Source organism: Acinonyx jubatus, chromosome A2, assembly GCF_027475565.1.
Source record: "Acinonyx jubatus isolate Ajub_Pintada_27869175 chromosome A2, VMU_Ajub_asm_v1.0, whole genome shotgun sequence".
Taxonomy (NCBI): domain Eukaryota; kingdom Metazoa; phylum Chordata; class Mammalia; order Carnivora; family Felidae; genus Acinonyx; species Acinonyx jubatus.
In genome coordinates, this window is record NC_069383.1 from 107238414 (window position 1) to 107257608 (window position 19195).

The window sequence follows — 19195 nt, forward strand, 5'->3', positions numbered from 1 at the left end:
GACCTTAACATACAAAGGTAGACACATAAGTGTAGTAGCAGACAAATCTACTGAAACTTGGCAGGCCAGAAAGGAAAGCCAGGAAATAATCAACGTGATGAACAGAAAAAAAATATGCAGCCAAGAATCCTTTATCCAGCAAGTCTGTCATTCAGAATACAAAGAGAGATAAAGGTTTCCCCAAACAAACAAAAACTGAAGGAATTCGTCACCACTAAAGCAGCTCTACAAAAGATCCTAAGGGGGATTCTGTAAGTGAAATGTTGCAAGGACCACAAAGTACCAGACACAACTACAAGCATGAAACCTACAGGTATCACAATGACTCTAAACCCATATCTTTCTATAATAACACTGAATGTAAATGGACTAAATACACCAACCAAAAGACATAGGGTATCAGAATGGGTAAAAAAAACAAGACCCATCTATTTGCTGTCTACAAAGAGACTCATTTTAGACCTGAGGACACCTTCAGATTGAGAGTGAGGGGATGGAGAACTATTTATCATACTACTGAAAGTCGAAAGAAAGCTGGAGTAGCCATACTTATGTCAGACAAATTAGACTTTAAATTAAAGGCTGTAACAAGAGATGAAGAAGGACATTATATAATAATTATGGGGTCTATCCATCAGGAAGAGCTAACAATTATAAATGTCTATGCACCGAATACGGGAGCCCCCAAATATATAAAACAATCACTCATAAACACAAGCAACCTTATTGACAAGAATGTGGTAATTGCAGGGGACTTTAACACTCCACTTACAGAAATGGATAGATCATCTAGACACACGGTCAATAAAGAAACAAGGGCCCTGAATGATACATTGGATCAGATGGACTTGACAGATATATTTAGAACTCTGCATCCCAAAGCAACAGAATATACTTTCTTCTCGAGTGCACGTGGAACATTCTCTGAGATAGATTACATACTGGGTCACAAAACAGCCCTTCGTAAGTATACAAGAATTGAAATCATACCATGCATACTTTCAGACCACAATGCTATGAAGCTTGAAATCAACCACAGGAAAGTCTCGAAAACCTCCCAAAGCATGGAGGTTAAAGAACACCCTACTAAAGAATGAGTGGGTCAACCAGGCAATTAGAGAAGAAATTTAAAAATATATGGAAACAAACGAAAATGAAAATACAACAGTCCAAACGCTTTGGGATGCAGCGAAGGCAGTCCTGAGAGGAAAATACATTGCAATCCAGGCCTAGCTCAAGAAACAAGAAAAATCCCAAATACAAAATCTAACAGCACACCTAACAGAAATAGAAGCAGAACAGCAAAGGCAGCCTAACCCAGCAGAAGAAGAGAAATAATAAAGATCAGAGCAGAAATAAACAACAGAGAATCTAAAAACACTGTAGAGCAGATCAATGAAACCAAGAGTTGGTTTTTTGAAAACATAACAAAATTGATAAATCTCTAGCCATGCTTCTCAAAAGAAAAGGGAGATGACCCAAATAGATAAGATCATGAATGAAAATGGAATTATGACAAGTGATCCCTCAGAGATACAAACAATTATCAGGGAATACTATGAAAAATTATATGCCAACAAACTGGACAACCTGGAAGAAATGGACAAATTCCTAAACACCCACACACTTCCAAAACTCAATCAGGAGGAAATAGAAAGCTTGAACAGACCCATAACTAGAGAAGAAATTGAATCGGTTATCAAAAATCTCCCAACAAATAAGAGTCCAGGACCAGATGGCTTCCCAGGGGAGTTCTACCAGACGTTTAAAGCAGAGATAATACCTATCCTTCTCAAGCTATTCCAAGAAATAGAAGGGGAAGGAAAACTTCCAGACTCATTCTATGAAGCCAGTATTACTTTGATTCCTAAACCAGAGACCCAGTAAAAAAAGAGAACTACAGGCCAATATCCCTGATGAATATGGATGCAAAAATTCTCAATAAGATACTAGCAAATCGAATTCAACAGCATATAAAAAGAATTATTCACCATGATCAAGTGGGATTCATTCCTGGGCTGCAGGGCTGGTTCAATATTTGCAAATCAATCAATGTGATACATCACATTAATAAAAGAAGAGATAAGAACCATATGATCCTGTCAATCAATGCAGAAAAGGCTTTTGACAAAATTCAGCACCCTTTCTTAATAAAAACACTTCAGAAAGTCGGGATAGAAGGAGCATACTTAAACATCATAAAAGCCATTTATGGAAAGCCCACAGCTAACATCATCCTCAACGGGGAAAAACTGAGAGCTTTTTCCCTGAGATCAGGAACACGACAGGGATGTCCACTCTCACCGCTGTTGTTTAACATAGTGTTGGAAGTTCTAGCATCAGCAATCAGACAACAAAAGGAAATCAAAGGCATCAAAATTGGCAAAGATGAAGTCAAGCTTTCACTTTTTTGCAGATGACATGATATTATACATGGAAAATCGATAGACTCCACCAAGAGTCTGCTAGAACTGATACATGAATTCAGCAAAGTTGCAGGATACAAAATCAATGTACAGAAATCAGTTGCATTCTTATACACTAATAATGAAGCAGCAGAAAGACAAATAAAGAAACTGATCCCATTCACAATTGCACCAAGAAGCATAAAACACCTAGGAATGAATCTAACCAAAGATGTATGCTGAAAACTATAGAAAGCTCATGAAGGAAATTGAAGAAGATATAAAGAAATGGAATAACATTCCATTCTCATGGATTGGAAAAATAAATATTGTCAAAATGTCAATACTACCCAAAAGTATCTACAAATTCAATGCAATCCCAATCAAAATTGCACCAGCTTTTTTCTCAAAACTAGAACAAGCAATCCTAAAATTCATATGGAACCACAAAAGGCCCTGAATAGCCAAGGTAATTTTGAAGAAGACATTTGAAGAAGAAGAAGATAGTTGAAGAAGATGCAGGAGGCATCACAATCCTAGACTTTAGCCTCTACTACAAAGCTGTAATCATCAAGACAGCATGGTATTGGCACAAAAACAGACACATAGACCAATGGAATAGAATAGAAACCCCAGAACTAGACCCACAAACGTATGGCCAACTAATCTTTGACCAAGCAGGAAAGCAGATCCAATGGAAAAAAGACAGTCTTTTTAACAAATGGTGCTGGGAGAACTGGACAGCAACATGCAGAAGATTGAATCTAGACCACTTTCTCACACCATTCACAAAAATAAACTCAAAATGGATAAAGGACCTAAATGTGAGACAGGAAACCATCAAAACCCTAGAGGAGAGGGGCGCCTGGGTGGCGCAGTCAGTTAAGCGTCCGACTTCAGCCAGGTCAAGATCTCGCGGTCCGTGAGTTCGAGCCCCGCGTCGGGCTCTGGGCTGATGGCTCAGAGCCTGGAGCCTGTTTCCGATTCTGTGTCTCCCTCTCTCTCTGCCCCTCCCCCATTCATGCTCTGTCTGTCTCTGTCCCAAAAATAAATAAACGTTGAAAAAAAAATTAAAAAAAAAAACCCTAGAGGAGAAAGCAGGAAAAGACCTCTCTGACCTCAGCCGTAGCAATCTCTTACTTGACACATCCCCAAAGGCAAGGGAATTAAAAGCAAAAATGAACTACTGGGACTCTATGAAGATAAAATGCTTCTGCACTGCAAAGGAAACAATCAACAAAACTAAAAGCCAACCGAGGAATGGGAAGATATTTGCAAATGACATATTGGACAAAGGGCTAGTATCCAAAATCTATAAAGAGCTCACCAAACTCCACACCGGAAAAACAAATAACCCAGTGAAGAAATGGGCAGAAAACATGAATAGACACTTCTCTAAAGAAGACATCCGGATGGCCAACAGGCACATGAAAAGATGTTCAACGTCACTCCTCATCAGGGAAATACAAATCAAAACCACACTCAGATATCACCTCACGCCAGTCAGAGTGGCCAAAATGAACAAATCAGGAGACTATAAATGCTGGAGAGGATGTGGAGAAATGGGAACCCTCTTGCACTGTTGGTGGGAATGCAAATTGGTGCAGCCACTCTGGAAAACAGTGTGGACGTTCCTCAAAAAATTAAAAATAGACCTACTCTATGATCCAGCAATAGCACTGCTAGGAATTTACCCAAGGGATACAGGAGTACTGATGCATAGGGGCACTTGTACCCCAATGTTTATAGAGCACTCTCAACAATAGCCAAATTATGGAAAGAGCCTAAATGTCCATCAACTGATGAATGGATAAAGAAATTGTGGTTTATATACACAATGGAGTACTACGTGGCAATGAGAAAGAATGAAATATGGCCCTTTGTAGCAATGTGGATGGAACTGGAGAGTGTTATGCTAAGTGAAATAAGCCATACAGAGAAAGACAGATACCATATGGTTTCACTCTTATGTGGATCCTGAGAAACTTAACAGAAACCCATGGGGGAGGGGAAGGAAAAAAAAAAAAGAGGTTAGAGTAGGAGAGAGCCAAAGCATTAGAGACTCTTAAAAACTGAGAACAAACTGAGGGTTGATGGGGGGTGGGGGGAGGGGAGGGTGGGTGATGGGTATTGAGGAGGGCACCTTTTGGGATGAGCACTGGGTGTTGTATGGAAACCAATTTGACAATAAATTTCATATATTGAAAAAATAAAAAAATAAAAAAATAATTTAAAAAAAGTTAAAAATAAAACTACCCTATGATCCAGTAATTGGACAACTAGGTATTTACCCCAAAGATACAAAAATACAGATTCAAAGAGGTACATGCACCCCAATGTTTATAGCAGCGTTATCAACAACAGAAACTATGGAGAGAGCCCAAGTGTCCATGATTAATAGAAAAAGAAGATGTGGGAGGGGGGTGGAGATAGATAGATAGATAGATATAGATATAGATATAGATATAGATACAGATATAGATCAGCCATCAAAAAGAATGAAATCTTGGGGCTCCTGGGTGGCTCAGTCCATGAAGTGTCTGACTTCAACTCAGGTCATGATCTTATGGTTCATGGGTTGGAGCCCCATGTCAGGCTCTGTGCTGAATGCTTGCTCATAGCCTGGAGCCTGCTTCAGATTCTGTGTCTCCCTCTCTCTCCGCCCCTCCCCCTTTCCTGCTCTGTCTCACTCTGTGTCTCAAAAATAAATAAATGTAAAAAATTTTTTTTTGTTTAAGGATGAAATCTTGCCATTTGCAACAACATGGATGAAGCTAGAGTGTATTATGCTAAGCAAAATGAGTCAATCAGAGAAAGACAAATACCATACGATTTCATTTATATGTGGAATTAAGAAACAAAATATATGGAAAGGGAGGGAAGAAAAAAAGAGAGAAACAAACCATAAGAAACTCTTAACAATAGAGAACAAACTGAGGGTTGATGGAGGGAGGTAGGTAGGGGATGCACTAGATGGGTGATGGGTATTGAGGAGGGCAGTTTTTGTGATGAGCACTGGGTGTTATATGTAAGTTATGAATCACTGAATTCTACTGAATCCAATATCGCAGGGTATATTAACTAACTACAAATCAACTAACTAAAAATTTTAAAAGGAAAAAAGAAAAAGAAATAACAATTGGGCAGATCTGAATAGACATTTTCCCAAAGAAGACATACAGAGGCCATAGGTACTTGAAAAGATGCTCAACATCACTAATTATCAGGGAAATATAAATCTAAACCATAATGAGATATCACCTCACACATGTTAAAATGGTTATTATCAAGACAAGACATAGTAAATGCTGGCAAGAATGTAGGAAAAAAGAGAACCCTTGCACACCATTGGTAGGAACGTAAGTAGGTGTAAATAGGTCCACTATAGAAAACAGTATGGTGGTGTCTCAAAAAATTAAAAATAGACCAACTGTATCATTCAGCAGTTCCACTTCTGGGTATTTATCTGAAGAAAACAAAAACACCAACTCAAAAAGATATATGCAACCCTATGTTTATTGCTCTATTTATAGCAGCAATGTGTTCAGTGATTATAGTTTGTGGATAAGTGAAATGAATTACAGCAATGATGATAAGGTATGGGAGAGAGGAATCAAGAATACTTTGGTATAGGGGCGCCTGGGTGGCTCAGTTGGTTGAGCGTCCGACTTCGGCTCAGGTCATGATCTCGCTGTCCGTGAGTTTAAGCCCCACGATGGGCTCTGTGCTGACAGCTCAGAGCCTGGAGCCTGTTTCAGATGCTGTGTCTCCCTCTCTCTCTGCCCCTCCCCCACTCATGCTCTGTCTCTCTTTGTCAATAATAAATAAACATTAAAAAACATTTTAAAAAAAACCCACAAAACAGTATATTTCTCTACAAGTGGCCTTGGATAGTTGTAAATGTATACTGCAAACACTAGGGGCAAACTAAAAAAAGCAAAAAAGCTACAATTAATACATTAAGAGAGAAGAGAAAATGGAATCATAAAAAGCTCAGTGAAAACCTGACAAGTCAGAAAAATAGTGGAAGACTATAAAATAAAAGTAAATACACAAAGAACAAGGAAAAACAGTAATAAATGTGTTATATAAGAATATCTATATTCATCTAATCTATGAACTATATCAATAATCACTTTAAACATCAATGGTCTAAGTATACCAATTAAAACACAGAGACTATCAGAGTGGATAAGCCATCAGGACCCAATTATGATGTGTACAATAAACCCACTTTAAATATAAAAACACAGATCAAAACTAAAGGGATAGAGGAAGATATACCCTACTAACACTAATCAAAAGAAATATGGAATAGATCTGTTAACTTCAGGCAAAGCAGACTTCAGAGCAAGGAAAATTATTAAGAAGAAAAAGGGGCACTACATAATGATAAAGGGCTCAATTCCTTAAGAAGATATAATAATTCTCAATGCGTATGTACCTAAAAACAGAGAATCAAAATATGTGAAGCAAAACTGATAGAATTGCAAGAATAAATAGATAAATCCACTAGTTTATTTGGAAACTTTGACACCTCTTTATCAATACCTAATAACCGAGAGATTGGTCAAGTAGGAAATCAGTAAGGTCATAGGTTAACTAAACAGCACCATCAATTAGCTGGAACTAACAGGCATTTATAAAATACTTCATCTAACAACAGCAAAATATACATTCACCTCGAGCTTACATAAAATAATCACCAAGACACACCATAAAAAACTTAAAAGAGTACAAATCATGCAAAATATGCTCTCAGACCACAGTAGAATTACTAAAAATCAATACTGGAAAGATATCTGGGAAAGCCAACAGAAAGATTTGTAGAGAATAAATAATACACTTTGGACAACACATGGGTGGAAGAAAAACTATCAAGAGAAATTTTTAAATATTTTGAATTGAAATGAAAATTAAAATATAACTTACTAAAATTTGTGAAATGCAGCTAAAGCAGTATATAGAGGAAAATTTATAGCATTAAGTACATATATTATTAAAGGAAAAATATCCAAAATCAATAAAATAAGTTAGGAAGCTAGAAAAAGAAGAGAAAATTAAATCAAAATAAGCAAAAGAATGGAAATAATAAAATTTAGAACACAGGGGCACCTGGGTAGCTCAGTAGGTTGGGCGTCTGACTTCAGCTCTGGTCATGATCTCATGGTCCATGAGTTTGAGCCCCGTGTCAGGCTCTGTGCTGACAGCTCAGAGACTGGAGTCTGCTTCAGATTCTGTGTCTCCCTCTCTCTCTACCCCTCCCCAACTCATGCTCTATCTCTCCCTCTATCCCTCAAAAATAAGCAAATATCAAAAAAAAACTTTAAGTTTAGAGCAGAGATCAATAAAATTGAAAACAAATAGAGACAATAACAAAATCAAAAGTTTTTTCTAAAAGATGAATAAAATTGATAAGCCTCTAGTTAGATTAACGAAAAAAAAACCCCAAATGTCTAGTTTCAAAAATGAAAGAAGGGCCATCACTACTAATCCCATAGTCATTAAAAGAATAATAGAGGATTATGAATATCTCTATACCCTTAAATGTGATAACCTAGATGAAATGGAACACTTCTTGAAAAGCACAATTTACCAAACTTATACAAGGAAAAACAGATATAATATAAATAGTCCTATTTATTAAAGGCATTGGATCAATAATTAATACCTTTCCAAAACAGAAACCACCAGATTCACTGGTGAATTCCACCAAACATCTAAGAGAGAAATTTTATCAATTCTGTTACAATTTCAGAAAACAAAAACGGAATACTTCCTAACTCAATGTATCAGGCCAACATTACCCTAATGCAAAAAACAAACACATTACAAGAAAGGAAAACTATAGGTCAGTATCTTTCATGAACATAGATATTAAAATCTTTAACAATGTAAAGAAAGAATTATCCATCACAGTCAAGTGGGATTTATACTAGTGGTATTCCAGGTTTAACATTTAAAAATCAATTAGTGTAATAGATCACACCAACAGGAAAAAAAAAAAAAGGAAAAATCATAGGAACACATAAATTGATGCAGAAAAACAATTTGACTTCCAAAAAACAAGAGTCCAGGGCTGGATGGCTTTACGGGGGAATTCTACCAAACATTTAAAGAGTTAACACCTATTCTCTTCCAGCTGTTCCAAAAAGTAGAAATGGAAGGAAAACTTCCAAACTCTTTCTATGAAGCCAGCATCACCTTGACTCCAAAACCAGACAAAGACCCCACTAAAAAGAACTACAGATCAATTTCCCTGATGAGCATGGATGCAAAAATCCTCAACAAGATACTAGTCAACTGGATCTAACAATATAAAAGAATTATTCACCAAGACCAAGTTGGATTTATACCTGGGATGCAGGGCTGGCTCAACATCTGCAAAACAATCAATGTGATACATCACATCAGTAAAAGAAAGGACAGGAACCACATGATCCTTTCAATAGATGCAGAGAAAGCATTTGACAAAATACATCATCCTTTCTTGATAAAAAAACCCTCAAGAAAGTAGGGATGGAAGGATCATACCTCAAGATCATAAAAGCCATATACGAAAGACCCACTGCTAATATCATTTGCAATGGGAAAAGACTGAGAGCTTTCCCCCTTAAGGTCAGGAACATGACAGGGATGTCCACTCTTGCCACTGTTGTCCAACATAGTATTGGAAGTGTTAGCCTCAGCAATCAGACAACACAAAGGAATAAAAGGCAGCCAAATAAGCCAGAAGGAAGTCAAACTTTCACTCTTCGCAGATGACATGATACTCTATATGGAAAACCCAAAAGATCCAATCAAAAAACTGCTAGAACTGATCCATGAATTCAGCAAAGCTGCAGGATATAAAATCAACACACAGAAATCAGTTGCATTACTATACACCAATAATGAAGCCAGAGAAAGAGAAATCAAAGAATCGATCCCATTTACAATTGCATCAAAAACTATAAAATACCTAGGAATAAACATAAGCAAAGAAATGAAAAATCCATGCACTGAAAACTATAGAAAGCTTATGAAAGAAATTGAAGAAGACACAAAAAGTGGAAAATGTTGCATGCTCTTGGATTGGAAGAACAAATATTGTTAAAATGTGGATACTACCCAAAGCAATCTACATATTCAATGCAATGCCTACCAAAATAACACCAGCATTCTTCACAGAGCTAGAACAAATAATCCTAAAATTTGTACAGAACCAGAAAAGACCCTGAATAGCCAAAAAAATCTTGAAAAAGAAAACCGAAGCTGGAGGCATCACACTCCCAGACTTCAAGACATATTACAAAGCTGTAATCGTCAAAACAGTTTGGATATTGCACAAAACAGATACTCAGATCACCAGAACAGAATAAAGAACCCAGAAATGGACCCAAAAACACACGACCAACTAATCTTTGACAAAACAGGAAAGAATATCCAATGGAATAAAGGCAGTCTCTTCAACAAGTGGTGCTGGGAAAACTGGACAGCAACATGCAGAAAAATGAACCTGGATCACTTTCTTACACCATACACAAAAATAAACTCAAAATGGATGAACGACCTAAGCATAAGACAGAAAGCCATCAAAATCATAGGGGAGAAAGCAGGCAAAAACCTCTTTGACCTTGGCCACAGCAACTTCTTACTCAACATGTCTCCAGAGGCAAGGGAAACAAAAGCAAAAATGAACTATTGGGACTCTTCTGCACAGTGAAGGAAACAATCAGCAAAACTAAAAGGCAACCGAAGGAATGGGAGAAGATATTTGCAAACAACATATCAGATAAAGGGTTAGTATCCAAAATCTATAAAGAACTTATCAAACTCAACACCCAAAAACCAAATGATCCAGTGAAAAAATGGGCAAGAGACATGAATAGACACTTCTCCAAAGAAGACATCCAGAGGGCCAACTGACACATGAAAAACTACTCAACATCACTCATCATCAGGGAAATACAAATCAAAACCACAATGAGATAACACCTCACACCTGTCAGAAAGGCTAACATTAACAACTCAGGCAACAACAGATGTTGGCAAGTATGCAGAGAAAGAGGATTTCTTTTGCACTGCTGATGGGAATGCAAACTGGTGCAGCCACTCTGGAAAACAATATGGAGGTTCCTCCAAAAATTAAAAACAGAACTATCCTATGACCCAGCAATTGCACTACTAGGTATTTATCCACGGGATACAGGTATGCTGTTTCAAAGGGGCATATGCACCCCAATGTTCATAGCAGTGCTTTTGACAATAGGCAAAGTATGGAAAGAGTCCAAATGTCCATCAATGGATGAATGGACAAAGAAGATGTGGTATATATATACAATGGAGTATTACTCGGCAATCAAAAAGAATGAAATCTTGCCATTTGCAAGTACGTGGATGGAACTGGAGGGTATTATGCTAAGCAAAATTAGTCAGAGAAAGACAAATATATGACTTCATTCATATGAAGAATTTAAGATACAAAACAGATGAAGTTAAGGCAAAGGAAGCAAAAAAAATATAAAAACAGGGAGGGGAATAAAACATAAAAGACTGTTAAATATAGAGAACAAACAGGGTTGCTGGAGGGGTTGTGGGAGGGGGAATGGGTAAATGGGTAGGGGGCATTAAGGAATCTACTCCTGAAGGTAACTAACCTGGATGTAAATTACACAATACATCAATCAAAAAAGGTTTTTAAAAGAACAATTTGACAAAATCCAACAACGATTCATGATAAAGATTCTCAGCAAAGTAGGTATAGAGAGGAAGTTAACTTGATAAAGAACATTTACAAAAAAAAAAACTCAAAAATTATAACATCACATTTTTTTTAAGTAGGCTCCACACTCAGCATGGAGCCCAATGTGGGGCTTGAATTAACCACCCTGGGAACAAGACCTGACTTGAGATCAAGAGTCAGATGCTTAACCAACTGAGCCACTCAGATGCCCCTCTAACATCATACTTAATGGTGAGAAACTAGAAACTTTCCCACTAAGATCAGGAACAAGTCAAGGGTGTTCCCTTTCATTACTTCTATTCAACACCCTACTGGAAATTCTAGCAAGGCAGTAACACAAGAAAAGGAGATAAAAGGTATACAGATTGGAAAGGGGGAAATAAACTGTTCACAGATGACATAATTGTCCAAGTAGAAAATCTCCAAAAATCAGCAAAAAACTCTTGGAACTAATTAATGATTATCAGAAGATTACAAGAGAGGTTAATATGCAAAAGTCAATATGCCGTCAATAAACAATTGGGGTTTGAAATTAAAAACAGGGGTGCCTGGGTGGCTCAGTCAGTTAAGCATCCGACTTCAGCTCAGGTCAAAGAATCTCATGGTTGTTGAGTTTGAGTCCCATGTTGGGCTCTGTGCTGATGGCTCAGAGTCTGGAGCCTGCTTCAGATTCTGTGTCTCCCTCTCTCTCCGCCCCTCCCAGGCTTGCTCTCTCTCTCTCTCTCTCTCTCTCTCTCTCTCAAAAATAAACAAACATTAAAAAAAATTTTAAAAACACAATACCATTTATATTATCACCCAAAACTGAAATTATTTATGTGTAAATATAACAAAATATGTAAAAGAGCAATATAAGGAAAACCACAAGACTAATGAAGGAAATCCCATAAAACCTAAATAAATGGAGATATTGCACATACATGGATAGGAAACTCAATATTGTCAAGATATCAGTTCTTTCCAATTTGATCTTTGGATTCAACACAATCTCAATGAAAATCCTAGCAAGTTATTTTGCAGATATCAACAAACTGATTCTAAAATTTATACTAAAGGCAAAAGACCTGAATTATCCAACACAATATTGAAGGAGAGGAGCAAAGTCAAAATACTGACACTATCCAACCTCAAGATTGACTATGAAGCTACAGAAATCAAGACAGGGTGATACTGGCAAAAGAGTAGACAAATATATCAATAGACAGAATAGAGAACCCAGAAACAGACTCACACAAAAACAGTCAACTGATCTTTGACAAAGCAGTAAAGGCAATTCAGTAGAGAAAGGATAGACTGTTCAACACATTATTCTCAAACTATTTCCACATGCAAAAACAAAAACAAAAACAACAACAAAAAACCTCAAAAAACAATCACAGACCTAAATGTAATATCTACATTTTCTTTTAAAGATTTATTTTTTTTTTTTGAGAGAGAGAAAGCACAAGTGGGGAAGGGGCAGAGAGAGAGAGGGACAGATCTGAAGTGGGCTCTGTGCTGACAGCAGTGAGCTCCATGAGGGGCTCGAACTCACCAGCTGTGAGATCATGACCTGAGCCAAAGTGGGACACTCAACCGACTAAGCCACCCAGGTGCTCCAATGTAAAATCTACATTTAGATAAAACTATAAAACTCACAGAATATAACGTAGAAGAAATTCCAGATGGCCTTGGGTCTTTTTAAATACAACAAAACCATGGAAGAAAAAAAGTAATAAACTGAACTTTATTAGAACTGAAAAATTCTGCTCTTCAAAAGGCAAGCCACAGATAGGGAGAAAAATTTACAAAACACATCTGATAAAGGACTAGTATCCAAAATATACAAAAAATTCTTAAAACTCAACAATAAGGAAGCAACTCAACTAAAAAAATGGGGGAAAGACCTAAGCAGATGCCTCAGCAAAGAAGATATACTGACGGGAAATGAGTATTTGAAAAGATGCTCAACATCATATATCACTAAGGATTGCAAATTAAAACAATAATGAGATACCACTGCAAATCTATTAGAATGACTAAAATCCAAAACACCACCAACGAAAATGCTGGCGAAGATGGGGAGCGATAGGAACTCTCATTCATTGCGGGTGGGAATGCAAAATGGTAGTCACCTTGAAAAATTGTTTTGCAGTTTCTTACAAAACTAAACACATTCTCTCCATACAATTCAGCAATCATACTCCACGGTATTTACCAAAATTAGTTGGCAATTTAGGTCCACACAAAAACCTGCACACAGATGTTTATAGCATCATTATTCATAACTACCTAAACTTGGAAGCAACCAAGATGTTCTTCAGTAGGTGAATGGATAAATAAACTGTGGTATATCTGGACAATGGGCTTTTATTCCATGCTAAGAAGAAATGAGCCATTAAGCCATGAAAAGATACAGTGGAAATATAAATGCATATTGCTAAGTGAAAGAAGCCAGTCTTAAAAGGCTACATACTGTATTATTCTAACTATGAGAGTCTTAAAACTAAGAAGATGGGGTGGGGGTGGGGGGGAATCAGTGTTTGACACGGTTTGGGGAAGGGGAGAAAGGGATGAACAGGTGGAAGACAGGAGATTTTTTTTACAGTTATCTACTGTCATGTCAGATGCAGGTCCTTATACATTTGTCAAAACTCATTGAATATACAACACAAAGAGTGATGTAAGCTATAGACTTTAATTAAGAATATTGTATCAGGGGGTCTCTGGGTGGTTCGGTCAGTTAAGTGTCCAACATGATCTCACAGTCCATTTGTTTGAGCCCCGTGTTGGGCTCTGTGCTGACAGCTCAGAGCCTGGGGCCTGCTTTGGATTCTGTGTCTCCCTCTCTCTCTGCCCCTCCCCCACTCACCTCTGTCTCTCTCTGATTCTCTCTCAAAAATACATAAACATTAAAAAAATAAAAAAGTAAAAGTAAACAAAAACAAAAAGAATGTTGTATCAGTATCCACTCATCAAGAGTAACAAATGTACCAGGCTAATGTTAATAATGCAAGGTGTTACTAATAAGTGACAGTGGAGGGGGCAGGGGCTGAGGGACTATATGGGAGCTCTTTGTACTCTGCTCAATTTTTCTATAAATTTAAAACTGTTCTAAAAACTAATTTAAACAAACAAATAAATAAATCTAGGTGTATCGTTCACATCTTACTTCAAAATACAGGTCAATTGGATTAAAATAAGTATTAAAAAAATCAAATACAAGAAGAAAACATCAAAGTGTAAGAAAATACCAGTAAGTATGGGGCTTAGAAACTTGACACTAAAGAAGAAATATACAAGAAAGCATGTGATGGCTTTTCATACAGGAAGATTTTACATGTGTCTGAAAGCAATTTGCCAAAAGAAAAAAAATTAGAGCCAATAGATAAATAAAAATGTTCAAATTGCAATTAATCAAATAATTCATGCATAATAAAACAAGGGACTATTTTTCTCCTTTAAAATTGGAAGGGGCTTAAGCAATATAAATATCAGCTGTTGTCTAGATTATGAGAAAACAGCTGCGCTCCTGTAGCACTAATGGGACAACAAATTCGTACCAATTCTCTGGAGGAAAATTTGGCAATAAATACCAAAATCCTAGAAAATTCTGACTCAGCATTTTCACTTCTAAATTCTATTTGGATGAGCAGATAGAGGCATGAGTGTTGTAAAATTATGATACATTCACACTGGGTAAACCCAGCGCAGTCAGTTAGAAGTGGCAACACGCTGTTTCACTACCTGGAATATGTAGGTCAAAACACCCCCACAGGTGACAAACCACTGTAATTTTTAAAAGTGCTGTGGGTGTGTGTATGTTTGTGCACCTGCAGTGTAAAAACCTGGGAGGATTCCCACAGAAATGTTAAAAGTTACTGAGAAGAGTTTTTTGGATTTAGGGTATTTTCAATAATTATCATTAATTACCTTTTTCTTACCTGAATGTTCTGGCTTTTTCTATACTGAGCACGTATTACTTGTGGGAAAAGAAAGCAATACAAACAAGATCCCTTTGGAAGCAGGGAGGCAGGGTCAGGGTAGCCACCAGGAAGGCTGTGGTCACAGTCCAGGGAAGCTGAGTGTGGCAGGGACAGGTGCGCTGGGAGGGGCCTCAGCCAATCTTGACCTTTGGCCAGCAGAAAGATCAGGAAGCGCAGGGGGCGGGGGGTGGAGCCGGGGAAGGGAGTACAGAGCCCCACGTGGGCTGCTGCAGCTGGGCTGGCTGAGTGGGCAGCCTGCAAGCCTCCACCTCCTTCCTGAGTTGGCAGGGGCGTGCGCCCCTGTTCCCGGCAGTGCGTGGGTACAGCTGTAGAGCTTCAGGGCCTCCCAGGCCTCCCACCCCAAGCACCCAGCCCAGACCTGGCTCCCCAGGACCCAGCTATCAGATCCTGCTCAAGAGGGGCAGCCCAGGGCAGGGACAGCAGCTCTGGGCCATCTGTTTTCCTGCTTTGGTCTGGGGACCCACAAAAGAATGCAGCTCTAGGAGAGGGCAGAGGCTCAGCCAAGTTGCAGGGCACAGCCACAAGGTATCCTCTTCCACCAGCTGCCCTTTGGGGATGACGGCGGGGGCGGGGGGGGGGGGGGGGGAGCTGATTCCTCTCCTGCAGTCAATCTGTTCCATTCGGCCACTGGCAGGGCAGATGCTTGTCGGTTCCACAGCCAGGGTCCGCGGGGGTTCATGTTTCATCCGCTGTCTTTCTCACTATCCTGGGCACACGGGCAGGCCCCCTAGACCACCTGAGCCTGTAGACCTGTATTCAACCTTAGCGAATCATTTGCATCTCTAAGGCTTAAATTCTTGTCTCCAAAATGTCACAGGATTGTCTCCCAACATTGTCGTGAAGGTTGATCCTCACAGGGGGGAGACTGCCAACATTCACAGAGGGCCTAGGGCCTTAGTGCATAAACTCATGCCATCCTGAAACAATCTTAGCAGGTAAGGTACTGTTAGTATTTATCCCCCCCACCCCAATTTTAGCCAAAGAAACGGAGTCAGAGTTCCAGAAACTTGCCCAAGGTCACTGAAAAGTGAGGGAGTGGGGAGAAAACAGTCACCTGACGCCAAGCCCATACTCTTAACCCAGTGTGTGAGAATACTAAATTCTGTCTCCATCTGCACCTGATTGAAAAGGTGCCTTTTCTAGGAAGGTGACAAACGAGGGGCCTGCACAGGTGCGGGTGGGGGGTGGGGGTGGGGGCGCTGGGTTCCAAGTAGTGCGACCCTGGGAACCCGGGGTTGGGGTCAAGCTGGGGCCCAGGGGTTAGTGCCCCGCTACACCAGGGGAGCTCTCCAATCACAAGAGGTCCTTGTGCACGGCCCCCAGATTTGGCCAATCAGGGGGGATCTTTTCCACACCCGATAATGGGGTGAGGGACTTAGACCCGGAGGCAGACTGCCCCTCCACCACAGACCGGCCCAGTCACCTTCGGCTTGTCCCTTTCTCTCTGGGAGCCTCAGTTTTCTCTTCTGTGAGCTGGTCAGATAACGTCCACTCACTGGGCTGTGCTGGCTCGGTAAAGCACCCTGTTCGCTGGGTCCGGCCCCACCTTCGGCGAGCCCCGCCCCCATACCATGGTCCTTTAGCCTGAGGACCCCTAGCTAGACTGGAGGCTCACCTGCCCCAGGGGGAATCGCGGATCCGGACTCCAGACCCGCCGTCCCTGCGGCGAGGCTCTTGCGTCCACCGGGAGCCCAGTTGAGGGACCTCAGCTCAGAGTCCCTGGAGTCGCGAGTTGGGACAGGCTCCCTCCCTCGGAGCGTCGGGGCTCAGGGGCACTCACCAAGCGCGGGAGGAGGCGCAGGAGTCGCGGGCCAGAAGAGACCTCTGAAAGCGTCGGTCGGGGGACAAGGGGCTGGCCCAGGCCGGCCCAGGGCGGCGGAGAGGTGGGACCCGCCTCTGCCAGTCCCAGGGCCTCGAGCAAGGCCAGAGCCAGGGAAGGGAGGGGCGCCGGGCGGAGGCGAGAGGGGCGGGGGCGCGGGGCGGGCATAAAGTCACCCTGGGCAGGGGTGGGGAGAGCTCTCAATGGCTGTGTGACAGTGGCCAGGGTGTGTCACTCACCCTCTCTGGGCTTGCTTGCATTTATAGGCGAAAAGACTTATGATAGACCCTTCAGAATTCACAGGGCTCTGAAAAGGCGCAGGCTCTTCCTGGTTAGGCATTGCTGCAAGGCTGAGTTGGTAGGAGGAAACTCGCCAATCATTTCACTCTCTCACCCGCTCACTCATTCATTCATCCAAGAATCATGTGCCAAGTTCCTACCGTGTGCCATCCACCGAGCTGAGCCAAACAAGATCCTCGCCCTCTGCAAACTTGCAGTCGCCTGCAGGAGACAGTGACAGTGTGTCCAGATGAATATTGGGGTTTCTGCCTGTGCCCTTCCTGCCTTCTACAGCCCCAGGCTTCCCCCTAGGCTACTCCTCTTCTCCTTGCTCCCTTCCACCCAGTCTGGGTGCCGCTGACCCCTCCTCTAGCTCCCCACCTGACCAAGCCTGTCTCAGGCAGGGTTATCTGTTCCACTCTGGGCCAAAGTAAGTCTGCACAAATTAATAGAGGAAGATAAATCTGCACATTGTTTCCTGACTGTGAGCCTATGTCCAGTGTATCCTGAACAAGCTGTCAAGAATGTCCTTCCTTCCACTCCTGCCGCTGGACTCTGCTTCCCAGCCTCACTTCTGAGGCTGTCTCTACCTGAGCTCCAGTTACCTGGACCTCTACTCAGTGCCTGGACACCTCAAGCATGCTCCAGCCTCAGGGCCTCTGCCAGAATATTCCTCTCTCAAACACTACAGAGGCACACCTCCTCCTGTCTTCACATAGTACCTGATATATCCAATATCTGATGCAGAGCCTTAGAGAAGCTTTTCCAAGTCACACAACCTAAGGAAGTCTCTCAGCCAGTCCCCATCACTTCACCCTGTTTTATTTCCTTCACAGCACTTACTGTACATGTGACATTTTCTAGTTCATTATTTGCTTATTAATCTGTCTCTCCTGCTACTACAACTCTTTGAGGGCAGGAAACTTGTGTGATGCATTCACCATTGTATCCCCAGGACACAGTGCTAGCACAAAGTAGATGTTAAATGTTTGTCAAATGGCTTAATGCTCACCTGCCTGGATGAAGACCCAGGATTGAGGTGACCTGTCCTTATTGAGCCCCTTAGGCGATTCTCAGGAAGGGTCCTCCTGTTCTTTCCGCTCCTGCCTCCAGTTCTCCTTCCTGTCCCTCATATACACTGACCATCTTGACTAATGAGCTCACCATGTGCTCTTCATCTTCTTTCTCAAGGGAACCCCACTCCCTATGTACATGTCACATCCTCAGGGAAGCTTTCCCCAGCCACGCACTCACTAGGACAGATCCCCTCACTGTGTGACCACAGAGGGCCACTGATTTTCCTTCATGCACCCCACTCAGTTGCAGTTTTATCACGGCTTCTGGGATTATTTGAGTGACATGTCTCTCCAACAGAACACGAGGGTAAAGACTAGGAATTCCCCAACACTAGTGCCTTGTGTATAGAAGAGGATTAATAAAATTTGTGGAATTAATGAGGATGTCAGGAGCCTGGAATGGGAAAGTAGCATGAGCAGAACTTTGAGGCTAGAATAGAGAAGACAGACGATAGGTGACAGGAACTCCTGAATAAATGGCTTTGAGATTGGACACACTAAAAAGTGTCAGGAAATCAGAGAAGAGCCCATAGCTTTAGCAGTGTATGGAGCTGACATGCCCCGATTCGAGAGACCCCCCGAAAACAAACCACCAGAGTCCAGAGTCAAAGCCAAGCGGCAAGGGTCGTTTATTGCAGGGTCGAACCCGGTCCTCCGCGCACTCGTTGCCGGTGACGCTAAGAGGCCCCGAGCAAGGATATTACAGCTTCTTTTATAGACAGGCACAAACAAGTTAGGGATTTTTTTGAGGTTACAGAGCTGTTATTGGTTGACATTTAAATTTGAACGCTCAGCAGAACTTGTTTGGTTCCCGCCTTTATTTCAAACCACTCAGCAGAACTTGATTGGTTCCTGCCTTTAGGTCAGACTGCAACCAGGGCGTGCCCTGGCTGGTTTTGGGAACG

At 40.9% G+C, this 19195-nt stretch overlaps 1 protein-coding gene across 4 annotated transcripts in view; it reads right to left on the minus strand.

Moving 5' to 3' along the window:
- Nucleotides 1-17396, minus strand: part of ALDH1L1 (aldehyde dehydrogenase 1 family member L1) — a 117252-nt gene extending 99856 nt beyond the window's left edge. Inside the window, exon 1 of one of the 4 annotated variants that reach the window (XM_053218823.1) lies at nt 17376-17396. The gene's annotated coding sequence lies outside the window, so the exon portion shown is untranslated. Of the gene's footprint in view, nt 1-15053; nt 15196-16731; nt 17069-17375 lie in introns of those variants that run through there. The other 3 variants (XM_027049824.2, XM_027049823.2, XM_027049825.2) reach the window with 3 other exon arrangements.
- Between the last annotated feature and the right edge of the window lie 1799 nt (nt 17397-19195).